Genomic DNA, 14,266 nt, shown 5'->3' with positions numbered 1-14,266 from the left:
TGCTTTCATCTTTTGGGTGTTATTTTTTTCATAGGACTTAATACTGTTTGGATTGTTTGTTTGTTTTCGAGAGTCTTTGTCAAGTCGAATCTGAAATGCTGTTATACTGAAAGGCAAAAATAATCTCTAGAAAAGACTTTCCTCTTTGTCTTTTCCACAACACCTCTACGAAAGACATGACGGCGTTTGCTGAATTGATGCTTCGTCATGCTACCAAAAGTTGATAATTTTTTGCTTTAAATATGAAGATCTGACGTGTGCCATCTACAATTAATTTAACATTCTTTGTCCAAAGCAACTGGCAGGCAGGCAGGCATGGTTCATCTGTGAATCCACTTCAGACTGATCCGACGTGCCTTTGATAATAGTAAGTTAATAAAGTTTCTTCTGTACTGTGAATGCAGTAACTATGACTTTTCGTAATGTTGCATGGCTTGTTTTACCTCTCAAGGTTCTCGCTTGTAAATCTCCTGCGTGTTCGAACTTGTTTGTTTTGCTGGTTTCATTCACCGCTTGTGGCATCGTTTTTCATCCATGGAATGCTAAAGCAACACCTTATTCACAGGAATCGACTTTTCTTTTTTTTTTTCAGGTGAACAATAAACTTGTAATGTCACGGCTGACAGACAATGTTGAGAAACTTGACGCATCCGTGACACCATCAAACTTTCACCAGAGCAAACAAGAATGTTATTTTACTTTACACAGGAAAATAAAAGTAAGAGTTTCCCATATGTTCATAAACCATGATGGTTTATAGGCCTATAAGCAGTATACAGTACATTTTCATATCCCCATACTACATATCCACCTTAATATATTGGATTTTTTAATTTTGTTTAAAAAATTTATTTTTTATTATGCAATAAAACAATTACAAAGACAGAGAGAACAACAAAAAAAACAATGAGGGTTACAAACAATAATCCGAAGCATACTAAATTATTTTATAAGACTTACACCATAAGAGAGTCTTACATGCAATAGAATTATTAGTTACTCAACGAGTTTACATATCAAAATCTTTCCTGAAAATAAAATTAGTTTTCTTTGAAAACTTACATTTATGAATGTAAAATTTAGCAAGAAATGGCAATAGATTAATAATTAATTTGCAGTGAGAAGGGTCTAAATTTAAAGAATAACCAAAAAACACAATTTTGGGGGTTATACAGAAATTTGGATATATTTTTTTAACAAAATTGGAAAAGTCAATCCAAAATACTTAACAATAGACACAGTAGGATTTTTTTAATCACAATATTACAAAATGGAGTGTATTAGATAACTGCAGTAACGTTACTTGGGTGACCTTCTGATTGGCTGTCACAGTATCGTTCATCAGCTGGAAAACATTTTAATATGAAAATGTATTTCATGTTTTCATCTTTCTATTCGAAATGTGTCAAACAAATAATTAATTTAGCCTATAGTTTTTTCCTTGTCTGCTTTTAGTTTGTTGTTGTACAATCCCTTTATGACATCATTTTACAGGAAGTTACACTATTTTGTCAGAAAAATAAGGAAGTATTTGGTGAATTCTGATATTTTCTGCTACGTTAGTTGGTTTGTTTCACTCCAAAACGTTCCGTTCCGTTTAATAAACTTATTTTATTTATAATACTTGAGTCTTGTTGGTCAATCCGCAATAACTCATTGCATGATCATAGTGTTAATTTTCAGCATTTGATACCATACCTGTACCATTTTGGCATTTAGCCACATCTCTGAGACTCAGTGTTAATGTTGGTATGCATGTTTGCAGCTCCAGTTAATTCATTAGATGTTTCCCAGACAAGCAGCTCAGTGTCTGTCCTGCTGCTACGGACTCGTGAACATGAGATCATGGTCACATCTGATGGATTAGAATATCAAGGTGTGGGAGAACATCATTTGGAGCTTTAGATTCATGCATGTTTCTGGTGACTGCAGCATCTTCATAGCAGTTCACAGTGGATGCATTCTTGCAAAGGTTAGTGAAAGACATCATTATTTATTAATCCGGTCATTGTGAAATGACTTAACATGGCAGGTCTGAATTTTTGGATAATTGCAGCATTACTTTAAACCAGAAATACTGGAAATGAAAGTTTTTTTAAGTATGATTTAATGCATACTGAATGTACAAACAGCATGTTTTTACAGTCTACACAAATGTGAACTAGCCTCCAAGTATGCAGATGAATGGCATCACAAGCGTTTAACTATGTTTTGTGGTATGTTTGTGACAGGAGTGGTTATTGGTGACAGACATGGGTGCTAGTTGGAAACAGGGCTGGAAGGAGGAGTTCAATGTTCACAAAATCCACCTTCTCACCTCTAAACCAGAGCTTCTGCTTCAGCCACGGGTGAGTTAGAGTCACTAAACTTCATGCACTGACACAATGATTTGTGTGGATGAAGACAAAGTTAGTTCAAATACGTATATGCATGATGGAAACCCTACTGGAAGAATCAGGCCAAAGGTTTTTGCTGGTCCAAGGTGGTCTAACAGCAAATTATTTGGTCTGATTATGTACCAAGAGGAAACCAGATCTACTTGGTTGTTAGAAAAACAGATCCACTGGACTACAGTTATGTCAGCAATGCCACCAGTTTCCAAAGTTCATCATATTGAAACATGAAATTGAAATAACTGGTTTTGTTTGCAGTGGGATATTCCTCCATTGTTGTGGCTATACATGCTGGTCTACACCTTCAGCTGGTTTATCTACACAGCTCTTCTCTTCCACACACCTAAATTCTTCATTTTTCTCAGCCATATCTCATACTGTCTTATGCTATCTACTATCTGGTTTCTCTTTGTAATCTGGCCTGGGCTTTCTTGGAAATCAGAAAAAAAGAGGTACAAAAGCTGTCACAGAGGCAGTACATTTTCTAAAGGTACACTTTTGTACCTTTTAGATACTAATATGTACACTTTAATAATAGTATGCACTTTTAAGGGACCAGTATGGAGCCTTTAAATACAAAATATACCACCCCAGTGGCAGCTTACCTTTTTTTGGGGTTTCAGAATTAAAAAAATATGTTAGCAACATTTTAGGTTTTCACGTAGTGATCTTTACATGCATTTATATTAAACAACAACATATTTAATTAACTGTTGAGGTCACTGCACACTGTCGTCCGTCAAAATAAATTAGGATTAGGTTTGATTTTCTGCGTTTTCGCATCCGTAGCATGCATTTTGATAGGAAAGGATGGGGAATACGAATAAACGTAAAAACGCATGCGAAAATTCGGACTCAGTGTGTAATGACCTTTAGCCAGTAGTACAAATCTGTTTTGTACTATTATAATACACTGACATCCTTCAGCTTTTCCACAATCTGAGGTGAATACTAAGATAATATAGAAGATGCACACACAGATACAAAACACACAACACTAAAATAATGCAATAAACATTCATTTAACAACATAAGCTGTAACTTAAAACACTAATGTACATGTATGACAAGAAAAAAACATGTAAATAGATAATCACAAGTGTCATGTGGAATTCTGGGAACGTTAGTTTGTTATATATAACTGATTTAATAATACTTTACAATTACATCTATCTAAAACCGTTGCTTTATAATAACTTTTTTATCAAATAAAAGGAAATTTACCATTAACAAATGAACAGGTTTACCTTAGAATTGTAGTGTTTTACAGCTAAAATTACTCTTCTTTCTTTCTTTCTTAGCAATGGTTTACTTGTTCTTGTCACTGTATAAACTGGGACAGATGTATATTGTACACAATGTACAAATTTTTTCAGATGATATGACCTAGTTTTTCATAACTGCAGCCACAATCTAATGTACCAACCTGGGATTGGTTGAGGGTATATCTGGAGATATCTTTCTCAGGCCTAGATCTGAAAAGATCTCTGTGATGAGACTGGAAAATATGTGTAAGAAATGTATAATTCAAAGGTTTAATGATGTGAAATCCAGGAGCACAAGCTAAGAATTTATGATGCAATAAACATGTCAAGCACTAGAGGTCAGCAGTGTATTCTAAAATAAAATGTCTGATAAAAATATAGTTCCACATATACACTCCTGCTTGTATGTGAGCTGACATCAAAATGCATTTAATTTCTGATATACAGGAGGATTCAAAGGATGTGCCCACTTCGAAAATCTTGGATTAAAAATTTAATTTTAAACGAAGTAATTTTAGCATATACAGTATACATACTAATATATATAAATATATATATATATATATATATATATATATATATATATATATATATATATATATATATATATATATATATATATATAATTTTTTTTTTTGCCTGAAATTGTTTAGCTTTTCTTTTTTTAATTGATATAGAAAAATTCTAAATTTAAGCATTTTGTGGTCATTTTTTGCTCCAATATATATTTAATTGGACTTAATAATTTACCAGAGACATGTTGTCATGAAGTCATGTGCTGTTCATAACCCAGACCAGTTTTTTTTTTTTTACATATTTTGCATTTAATATTTTGATATTTTGCAGATATTTAGCATTGTTTTGCATTTGTGTTTTGCAAGAAAATGAACATTTGACTTATACTATTGAGTACATAAATTCTTATTAATGTAATAATGTCAATTAAATTACTTGGGTGTGCTTAATAATTGTCATATATAATGAATTATTTAATCGTATGACTCTGGGCTGACACGTGACAGCTGTATTTAAGATTGCTACTCAGTCTCACAGTCAGAGCAGTTAAAGCAGCAGTGTTGGACTGTGGCCTGTGGTCTCCCGTCGTCTCGTCTGGTGTCTTTCAGAGACAGAGGATTGTTTTCCCGCTGTATTAGCGTCGAGTAGGAGTGTGTCTGTGCTGTTTGCCCTTCAGCGCTGGTACAATAACACTCATGCTCCGTTGAGAGGGGTCGTGGCAGCGGCACACAACGGCCTTTAGCCTGAGTCACTCTAGTTGTTTTTGGTCTCTCATCTTTGCCATCATCATGACCCCTGCTGAATCAAAGCTTTCAATATCCTTCTGTGTGATTCAGAGCTGAGTCAGAGCGCTGAAGCACTGCCACTGAGATGCTAGTGTTTGTTATGTGTGTCTCTGTGTTTGCTTTTATGATTCATTCTAGCTCAAAATTTCTCAAATTTGTGCTTTTGGGTATTTTATAACTTCATATAAAAAAAATGAATTGAGCCATACCTTGAAGGAGTGTAGAGTTTTCACGTGTGTGTGTACTTCATAAATGTTGATAGATTAATTGATTTTGCACACAAAATAATTTGACAGGTTTGGTTCCTGATGTTCCCTGCATATAGTTTAGTCAAATTGGTTTCTCTTGGGTTCTGTAACAAAATGCTTGTCGTGACTTGTTACGTACTAACAAATTCTCTCACACACACACACACACACACACACACACACACACACACACACACGTACGTACGTTGGTTTTTGTGGTTTATGGGGACTCTCCATAGGCGTAATGGTTTTTATACTGAACAAACTGTGTGTGCTATTGCCCTACACCAACCCTACACCTAAACTTAGCCCTCACAGGAGACTTTTTTTGCATTTTTAGATTTTCAAAAAAACACAATTTAGTATGTTTTTTTAAGCCTTTTGAATTACGGGGACATAGGCAGTGTCCTCATAAACCACCTTCATATTATAATACCTCTGTCATACCCATGTCATTATACAAATTTGTGTCCTCATAAACCACATAAACATGCACACACACACACACACACCCCCACACACACACACACACACGTACGTACACACACTCAGACTCAGTTACTTCCCTGTATCCCACCACATGACATGTACTTTGGGAAGGAGCATGTTTATCAGTCCAGGTTTGTTCTCCGCTGTGGATCCTTTGAAGAGAGTCTCTTTAAAGAGCACTGATCTGATCTGTGAACCCACACGACCAAGGTCTATGTACATGTGAGTTTTGTTTTCGAGAGGTTAACTCTTTAGGAAAGCGTCTAATACTGGTTCTGTTTACTGTCTTGTTGCACCTTTTTTTTTTTCTTTCAGTTTGGATTTCTTAGAATCGTCACTGATGATGCGACAAGGCTTGATCTAATATTTATGGATGCCCTGCTCTACTATATACTAGAGAGTCTCAAATTGAACATTGTTCGAAATCAAAATCAAATCTGGATCTGATTAAACTTTTGTGAAGGCATATTTATTAGGAAAATAACGAGGAATTGAAGTGTTCTGTCTGTGTTCAGGTTTGCCGGTTTGATTTTTTTCAGAGGTGTATTTACTCAAACTTTCTGAACTGACCTAGAAATACTCCAGCTTTCCACGAATCATATCGCTTAGTTTTCCAGTGGCTTCTATTTGTTCCTATTGTACAGTGCATCCGGAAAGTATTCACGGCGCTTCACGTTTTCCACATTTTGTTATGTTACAGCCTTATTTCAAAATGGATTAAATTCATTATTTTCCTCTAAATTCTACGAACAATCCCCCATAATTACAACATGAAAGAAGTTTGTTTGAAATCTTTGCAAATTTATAAAAAAAAAAAAAAACATGCATAAGGATTCACAGCCTTTGCTCAATACTTTGTTGAAGCCCCGTTGGCAGCAATTACAGCCTCAAATAATTTGGCAATTATCTGCCATTCTTCTCCTCACCTCTTCACCTCTCAAGCTCTGTCAGGTTGGATGGAGGCAGATGCACATTTTCAAGTTTCTCCAGAAATATTTGATTGGGTTCAAGCTCAGGCTGTGGATGGGCCACTCAAGGACATTCACAGAGTTGTCTATAAGCCACTCCTTCTGTGTGCTTAGGGTCACTGTCCTGTTGGAAGGTGAACCTTCTGCCCAGTCTGAGGTTCTGGGCTAGGTTTTCATTACGGTTCTCTCAATATTTTGGTGCATTGAGCTTTCTTTTCTACTCTGATGTGTCCCTCAGTCCCTGCCACTGAAAAACACCCCCACAGCATGAGGCTGCTACCAGCACACTTTATTTTTGGGATGGTGCTCTGCAGTTAAGGGTAACGGAGACTACATGCTTCTGTGAACCTTCAATGCTACAGAACGTTTTCTGTACCCTTCCCCAGATCTGTGCCTCAATACAATTCTGTCTTGGACTTCATGGATTGGTTTGTGCTCTGACATGCACTGTTAACTGTGGGACCATATAGACAGGTGTGTGCCTTTCCAAATCATGTCAATTGAATTTACCACAGGTGGACTCCAATCGAGTTGTACAAACATCCCAAGGATGATCAGTGGAAACAGGAAGTACCTGAGCTTAATTTTGAGTGTTATGGCAAAGGCTGAGTACTTATGTACATGTAATCTTTTCCATTTTTTATTGGATTAGATTTCAAACAAACCTCTTTCACATTGTTATTATGGGGTATTGTTTGTAGAATTTTTAGGAAAATAATTAATTTAATCCATTTTGGATTAAGTTTGTAACATAAAATGTGGAAAAAGTGAAGTTCTGTGAATACTTTCTGGATGCACTTTAAATGATCCTGTTGGAGTCTGCTAGAGATTCAGGTTTCTTCAATGACAATGTGTCACACCCCATTGGACTTTGGTTGTGTTTTCATCCCTCATGTGTTCATTGAGCCTGTTTCTGTCTTTCCTTGATTAATTGGTGCCTGTGTACCCTTATTTGGTCATGTTCCTATTCTCATCATCATTAGTTCACCTCCCTTCACCTGTGTCCAGTTTATCACCCTTATTACCCAGTGTATATTATGGCACTTTTCGACTCGGCTCAGCACGGTTCAGAATGGTACGGTACGGTTCAGTTCAGTTTAGTTTAGTTTGTGGTTCCACTGCAGTTTAGTACAGCTTTAGAGTGGGTGGGATGATTCACGTGTCGTTATAGTTGCACCGCCTCTACTGCCGTGACTCCTGAAAAACTCTTTAATTCCGCGTCGCTCCATCATGCTCTTGCTGGATCCGCTCCTCAGCTATCAACGAGAGGAATGTCTGTACTTCCTCAACAGACAACGAAGCAGACTTTTTTTTGGTTGTTAAAAGAGAGGTGTGCTCATTCAAAACAGTTGCTTTCGATCCTTCGCTGGCTGTCCTAATTTAAATCTAGCGGGTCTGTTCTGTGTCTCGTGCTGCAAGTTCAATGACGCTGGCAGTGACGATTTTCTCTGGCCAATCAGTGATCAGCAGCGATTACATGTCACATTTTGGTAACGGTACTGTTCGCTTGGAACCTTGGCTGAGGTGGTTCTAAAAAAGTACCAGCTACTGTACCCAGTGGAAAACCCCCCAAAAGTGAGCCGTACTGAACCGTACCGTGTCGTACTATGCAGTGGAAAAGCGCCATCAGTTGGCCTCTTGTTGTTCTCCTTTTTCTGGTATTGTTGAATGTTACCCTGTGTGTGTGTGTTAGACCCTCTTCTTTGTATGGATTACCATTAAAAGTATGTGTTATAATCTTTGTTGTGCCCTCGTCTCCCTAACAGCAGGAGCGTGACACAGTGGTGTGATATCGTCCAGGACACAGCCCCCCCCCACCTGTATGAATTTCTTTCAGCTGAACACAAAAGATATCTTGAATACCAAATAGCTGACGGTAGCCATCGACTTCCATATGGTGGAAAAATATACTATGGAAGTCAATGGCTACCATCAGCTGCTTTTCTGTATTTTTAAGCAGTCTTTTCATAGTTGAAGTTGCATTACATTTTTATGAAAATATAATTTCTTATAAAAGAACTTGCACAGATGACCAATTCAAATGACTTAATTTTTTTCTGCTGTATTTTTAACAAATATGGCATCACTCTTAAAAATTGGGTTCTTTATTGTCATTGAGGAAAATTGAACTTCCAAATATCCATTCCACAAAAGGTTCTTTAGAATTTAGATTTTTAAAATATTCTTTACACTACGAAAGAAGAGTGGTTCTTTTGTGAACTGTTAATTGAAAGGTTTTGTGAAGCCGAAACGGTTCTATGGAATCCAAACCCCCTTTTGAAACCTTTATTTTGAAGAGTTTAGTGAATAATGATTAGTTCTGACAATTTAAAGGTTGCAGGTTCAAACCCCAGTAGGAGTGCTTCGTTATCTGAAGACTTGCTGTGTTTTTCTTCTCCACTATCCACTTGAGCAAAACACTTCAGCTCAGGTTGCTTCAGGGATTAATCTGTTCAGCAACGTGCTGTTTTACATGCTGGAAACTTTATCAGTGTTTGGGGATGTTACAGTAATAGGTTGTTGTCCAGATTTGTACTAGATCACCCAGTCAGAAGTCCATGTGAGCGAACGCCCACTGCGCTCTGCAAACAGTACATTACGGATAAAAGCTGTAACTCTAAGAAAAAAATAGACAGTTGCGAAAGTAGTTTCACAATCAAAAGAGAGGACGAGCTGTGTTAGTCAAAAGTCCTGCTCCAAACCTAACAAATCAGATAGATAGATAGATAGATAGATAGATAGATAGATAGATAGATAGAGATGGTGACAGACTGTGGTGTCTCTGATAATGTGGTTAGGAGTTTCGCCAAAATCAATGACTGCTTTGCCATTAAAATTAACCAGTCACCAACGTTACATCTCCATGGTTACGCTCAGCCAGGCAGCTGGAAAGGGCAGGTGAGGGATAACCTGACACTACATTCAGACATGATTTGATGCATTTGTTCACTCACAAACCTCATGATATTAGGCAGACGTGTTCCTCCGGCCAGCTGAACTCACATCAGCACACGTGAACATGCTGAACCTCTCAGCATTCATATGAAGAACTATTAGGTGTCCTGCAGCTTTACTGTGCTGATTGGATTTTACATAAGGTCCGCTTTTGACTAAGAAAAACAATCGACTTGTTGCATCACAGAAAACAAAAGTGTTGACATCAAATAATGATTCAAAATAGCACAAATGTACCAGTAGTAAGTAAACAAACATGTCACTATGACACATCAGATGCTGCAATAAATGGACCACAACTCATTCAAGAACATCCTGAGCTATTTGTTCATCATAATCATTATTTCAAGAAGGACATTTTGTATTTAGCTTTACTAAAGTTCATTGAGAGAATGATGATTTGAATTGATAGTTGAATTAAATTAAACAATCAGAGCACTCTCTGCAACACTGATTGTTAGGTGAGAGCCAAAATAGTAGAGTTTCTATATATATATATATATATATATATATATATATATATATATAATTCTTATAATTTTTTTTTTCCTTCCAAAAACAGAAATTTACAGGACAAAAATTAGTTAGTAAAGTAATCCATTATATTTCAGGTAAAAGTTCATTTTTTAGTTTATTTAAAAAAGTGAAACTTTCATATATTTTAGATTCATTGCATGTAAAGTAAAACATTTCAAAAGTTTTTTTTTTAATTTTGATGATTAGAGCTCATGAAAGTCAAAAATCAGTATCTCAAAATATTAGAATATTTACATTTAAGTTTCAATTAATGACCATCCCTACAGTATAAATTCAGGGTATCCCTTGTTCTTTGAAACCACAATAATGGAGATGACTGCTGACTTGGCAATGATCCAGAAGACGAACATTGACGCCCTCCACAAAGAGGGTAAGTCAGACAGAAGTCATTACTGAAATATGTGGCTGATTAAAGAGTGCTGTATCAAAGCATATTAAATGCAAAGTTGACTGGAAGGAAGAATTTGGGTAGGAAAAGGTGCACAAGCAACAGGGATGACTGCAAGCTTGAGAATACTGTCAAGCAAAACTGATTCAAACACTTGGGAGAACTTCACAAGGAGTGGACTGAAGCTGGAGTCAGTGCATCAAGAGTCTCCACGCTCAGACGTCTTCAGGAAAAGGGCTACCAAGCCACTTCTGAACCAGAGACAACGTCAGAAGCGTCTTACCTGGGCTGTGGAGAAAAAGAACTGGACTGTTGCTCAGTGGTCCAAAGTCCTCTTTTCAGATGAAAGTAAATTTAGCATTTCATTTGGAAATCAATGTCTGGAGTCTGGAGGAAGAGTGGAGAGGCACAGAATCCATGTTGCTTGAAGTCCAGAGTGAAGTTTCCACAGTCAGTGATGATTTGGGTTGCCATGTCATCTGCTGGTGTTGGTCCACTGTGTTTTCTGAAGTCCACAGTCAACGCAGCCATCTACCAGGAAATGTTAGAGCACTTCATGCTTCCTTCTGCTGACAAGCTTTATGGAGATGCTGATTTCATTTTCCAGCAGGAATTGGCACCTGCCCACACTGCCAAAAATACCAAAAGCTGGTTCATTGACCATGATGTTACTGTGCTTGATTGGCCAGCAAACTCGCCTGACCTGAACCCTGTAGAGAATCTATGGAGTATTGTCAAGAGGAAGATGAGAGACACCAGACCCAACAGTGCAGATGACCTGAAGGCCGCTATCAAAGCAACCTGGGCTTCCATTACACCTGAGCAGTGCCACAAGCTGATTGCCTCCATGCCACGCTGCATTGATGCAGTAATTCATGCAAAAGGAGGCCCAACCAAGTATTGAGTGCATAGAAATGAACATACTTTTCAGAAGCCTGACATTTCTGTTTAAAATATCCTTTTTTTAATGATCTTATGTAATATTCTAATTTTCTGAGACACTGAATTTTGGGTTTTCATTATCTGTAAGCCATAATCATCAAAATTTCAAGAAATAAAGGCTTGAAATATTTCACTCTATGTGTGATGAATCTATATAATATATGGGTTTCACTTTCTGAAATGAGTGACAAAAAATATCGACCTTTTTCACAATATTCTAATTTTTTGAGATGCACCTGTATTTATATATAAATACAAAGAGAATGAAAATATATTCCATTCACTGTTATTATCAAAGCTTGGGTTTAATGAAAGGCTAATAATTAATTAAATCATAAAAAGGTCAAATTAAAATAAATCTTTTTACAATGACAACAATCAAAGCGAAAACATTAGATATTATACCTATTTACCCGCGTGACGTGTGTTCATGTGAAGAATATGTAATAATGTAATCAAATAAAAAGTGACTGTAGTCTGGTAATTTAAAATGTAATATAATCTAATAGTATTTTTGGAATCTGATTCCATGGAATCCAGATGACTTGTCATCATTTATACCCAGAACTGTATGTATCTTATGGTTCTATTCTGTAGAGTGTTTATCTTTAACAGTTTCAATAAATGTGCATGTGTAAAATGTGTTGTAAATGAATGCATTCAAAAATCGTCTGCCTGCACAGCAAGGAAAGAATCCAAACAATGCAACAACATTTGAAGATTGTTCAGTCACATCAAAGAACTGAATGATTTCTCTGAGACTGTAATCTCTTCTGGTCAGGGAGCTGCGGTGAGTCTCAGGTGTGAGTCAGGAGGGCACGCTTACCCTCCGACTACAAGCAAATGCTCCACGGAAACATTTCATTAAAGTAATTAGTCTGGTCGAGCGGAACTGTACAGTGGTTTTGACAGTGCTGGCCGGTGCTAATTTACCGCTTACTGTGACTCACACACATATGCAGAAGCAGTGTGTTGTTTTCTGCGATGGAAAGGCAGCTGCAGTCTTTCATTAGCAGGAAGAGTGAAGAAAACCAATGAGAAGCTAATGAACTGGCAACTGTCTCATCAGAGGGACTGAACTTGAGTGTTATTGTCGACATGCTAAGACAAGCAGTACTATTCAGGCTTAAAGACTTGAACAAGCATCTATCCCTATTAAACCTCCGCGTGAAAGACATTGTGTATTAGTATTATTTATATAGTATTATATATGTTTATCAATATTTTGCATTTCATTTTAGTTTAATTTGTAGTAATTTTATGGGATTTAAAAAAATATATATATATTGTTTTATTTAAGTTTTAGTGTTTATTTCAGTTAATAATTTTAGTACTTTAAGTTAGTTCCCAGGCAACATTTCTAATTTTCATTTTTTTCATCTAATCTTTGTTTTGTTTTATTTCAGCTTTATTTCATTTAACAAAATGTTTTAATAGTTTTAGATTTAGTAAACGATAACTACACTGGTAAGATGTTAACGGCACCAAAATGTGTGGCTTGTTATTCATATTTTAAGCTTTTATTTTTATACTTTCATTTTAGTTTAGGTTTTAGTCATTTCGTGCATTTGACACTATTATAGCTTTAAAAAAAATTATTTAATTTCAGGTAGTAATTTTTGTACTTAAGCTTAACATTTAAAAATATTTTATTTAGTTCAAAATGTTAATTTTATCTTTTTATTTCAATTCAGCTTAATGTCAATTAACATTTAAAAAATAGTTTTGCATTAGTTTAACAACAACACTGATGACAAGTTGTGCACAGTTGAGCATGATTCATATTTTCTTCAAAAAGTAAGATGTTAATCACAGACAATAATTAATAATCTTTACACATGAATGAACAGGTCAGTAGTTTATTGACCTGTGCATATGTGGATTCAGCAGACAGCCAATGGTTTCTCTCCCGTGACGTTCATGTTCTGCTAAATTCAGGTGGCATTCCATGGTGCAAATAGCCAGAGTGTTGGTGAACAGCTGCAGTGGTGAACTCATCCATGTAACCTCTGTTAACCCCACACACTCACGCACACACGCACACGCACGCACGCACGCACGCACGCACACACACACACACTATATTTAACCCTAATGGAGACAACGGCACACTAGACATCTGTTGAACACCAGAAGCTCTTTCACTGCATTGCTAAACGGCTCATCCCTATCTAATGTGAAAATGGACACTTGTTCACAGACACACAGATAGAGGGACAGGTGAGGGATCTGTGCCTTTATAGGGACAGGTTGGCAGTAGTTATCAGCTCTGAAGACTCAGTAGAAATGTTCTTTAGGGTCCGGACTGAATGCTGTGCTTGTTTAATAACTAAAAAAATCACAGTAACTTAATTTTATTTAATTATTTTAATTATTTTAAAAATTTTTGTTAATTTAGAAATAATTTTATTTTAGAAATATATTTTATTTTGTTATGTTTTCCTATTTTTATGTTTATGTTTAAATGAAAGTCCTCTAAGAATCCAATAAAGCTAGAATAAGATCAACTGTAATATAAAAGGTTGAGGAAACCTTTTTAAATAAATAAACATTGAGGAAATTTTAAAAGAAGGGATTAATTATGCTTACTAATATACAATACTCTTATACAGTCTAATTCTTGTATTTGAGTGTACATAGTTTTCCTTTATAATAGTTTTTTCCAGCAAGTTATCAAAACAAGTCTTCTTCATGGAGCTCTTTAAAGAAGTGGGCGGGGCCATTGAAGGGTCTCGTCGGCTGCCATTGGACGAGGCCCATAGAAGGCGGGACCTAAACAA

The sequence above is a fragment of the Barbus barbus genome (genome assembly GCF_936440315.1).
Source record: "Barbus barbus genome assembly, chromosome: 13".
In the NCBI taxonomy this organism is placed as follows: Eukaryota; Metazoa; Chordata; class Actinopteri; order Cypriniformes; family Cyprinidae; genus Barbus; species Barbus barbus.
The sequence above is the reverse complement of the archived record's forward strand: the minus strand, read 5'-3'. Positions refer to the sequence as shown.